Source organism: Sinocyclocheilus rhinocerous, unplaced genomic scaffold (assembly GCF_001515625.1).
Source record: "Sinocyclocheilus rhinocerous isolate Xijiao unplaced genomic scaffold, SAMN03320098_v1.1 scaffold1687, whole genome shotgun sequence".
NCBI classification, from domain to species: Eukaryota; Metazoa; Chordata; class Actinopteri; order Cypriniformes; family Cyprinidae; genus Sinocyclocheilus; species Sinocyclocheilus rhinocerous.
This window is the reverse complement of record NW_015660051.1, coordinates 1,086,906-1,089,118: the sequence shown is the minus strand read 5'-3', so window position 1 is coordinate 1,089,118 and position 2,213 is coordinate 1,086,906. Positions and strand designations below refer to the sequence as shown.

General features: G+C 40.1%; 1 protein-coding gene across 1 annotated transcript in view; it reads left to right on the top strand.

Annotated features, from left to right (window-relative positions):
• The window catches only part of LOC107724836 (dystrophin-related protein 2-like), a 162,943-nt gene that overhangs the window by 122,085 nt on the left and 38,645 nt on the right, over window positions 1–2,213 (top strand). The window lies entirely within an intron of this gene.

Here is a 2,213-nt window from a genome sequence, read left to right as displayed (position 1 = left end):
CAAGCTCAAATACACCAACTAGAAGACGGTCTCACACTGAGCTCGATTTCTTTACCTGGACCTCTCATTATAACCTAATATTTCATCCCACCCTGGAGATGTAGACAGCTCTCTCGTTAACCCAAGGGCAGCTGGGCCAACCTTACGAATGCTTTGCCAACTTCTAATTAACGATGATTAAATGGTGTTTACTGTGTGAGTTAATCTGATGCGACATGACGCAGGTTGTCCAAACACTCTGCCACGGCATGAGCATAAACCCCTCAACCCCACTGAAGTGACACATTGCTTCCCGTCTCTCTGTTTGCTAATGTCAGAGCGCAGCTATTCCTTTGCTGCTTTTTTCTCTCCTCATGAATGATATTCTCTATTTTTATCTCCCCTGCTGCTCTCTCACAGCGGACCTGAACAATATCAAGTTCTCTGCATACCGGACGGCCATGAAGCTGAGGCATGTGCAGAAGGCTTTAAGATGTATGTAAAAAGAAGCACCCACACTGGTTTGCCTTTTTCCCTCTACTAAGTCATCGATTATTCGCGAAATTTCGTATACAGAGCTGGCCCTGGTCTTTTTCATTAAAGCCCAGTGATTTTTATGCAGCTTAATTAAGCCTAATAATTGGTGTGATTGTACTTCTTCGGGGGAGGTAATTAAGAAGTCTGCGTGAGGAATTAACCACTGTTCCCCCTGCGACATGCTTTGCGGGTGGAGGTTTATCTGCCAATGTCCAGACAGGAGTTTTCTCTCGTTGGCAGTTCCCTTCTTTTCTTCAGCCTCTTCACTGTGCACATAATATAAATATAAATGTGTCCGTGTAGGTTGGTTTTACACTTTCAAGATCCATTCAAAAATAACATGGCACTGAAAAAAATCTGTTATAATACAATGAAATATTTGTGATTTATGTGTTGCTTGCAAAATATTTTATTTGCTCAGAATACACAGCTACCCCTGAATGTCCATCAACCGTAAAATATGCTTTTTGCAGGAAACTGATGTAGCTGTATAACATCTAGTCAAACTTTGACTCCTCTGTGGAGAGCTTTGAACCCACTGGGTTATTCTATAAAACTGGTGCCTTTCCCCTTTTGATAAGCTGATTTAATCAAATAATCAAGTAAAATTGTCTTTTTCAGCTATTACTGAAATGCATTGTACCATCTCAAGCTAAACACACACACACACACACACACACACAAACACACACATACACACATATAGAACATAATTATGTCTACAGAATGTTTACAGGTTGATGGTTTTACAGTTTAAAACTAGGTGCTTGTTTTCTACAAATTTTCTTCAAGGTAACAGGTTTAAGGTTTTCCTCAACTGACAAATGTCAAAACAAATGATAAAGTGATAGAGGAGACTTGTCCTTGAAAAGTTCACATCTTTAAAGCATAATGCCATGTACAAAATATAAAAGAAATCTCAGAATTTAAAATTAGTTAACGTAGTTAACGTTAACAAAAATATAACACACACACACGCACTATATGGAGAAAGAGAGAAACAATTCCTTGTTTTCCTTGTTTTTGTAAATGTTTAGAAATATGTCTGTAATAACAGTAGAAGTTCAGCATCAGCTGTTATTTATTTATTTGTTTATGTATTTATTTATTTATTTTTTACACATATGTGCATGAAGCAAAACAGATGGCACCTGTTTTGTAGAATCATCCTCATGGAGAAAACATGTTCAGGGCTTCATAAGCAGGTTGAATCCACTACTGAGTATGGCATGTGCATTTTGATGTCTCTCAGGACAAGTTACTGCTGGCTTGTTTCTGTCTCTCTCTCTCTCTCTCTCTCTCTCTCTCTCTCTCACTCACAGACACGCACACACACACACACACACACACCCACACACACTCCTGGTTTGCTAGTTCATGTCATTAAAGGCACATTATGTAATTTTCGCCGCTGGATGGCGTGTATTCAAAATAAACAAATAGACAAAAGGTGTAGTTTGATGACGCCGTGACTGAGTGTGGAATCATGGGAGATGTCGTCTTCATCCCCACAGCCGATGCAATTCGATGGGACTTGGGCAGAAATCATGTTCATGGATGAGCTAATGATTTATTAACGTAGTAGAATGAAGCAGAGTGTGGCTGAAAGCCGTCGAAGCGAAACGAGGCCACTGAACGAGCGCGACACACGGCTCGAAAGCAGCAGAGCTTTTATTATGCCACAGTCGACCGCTTCC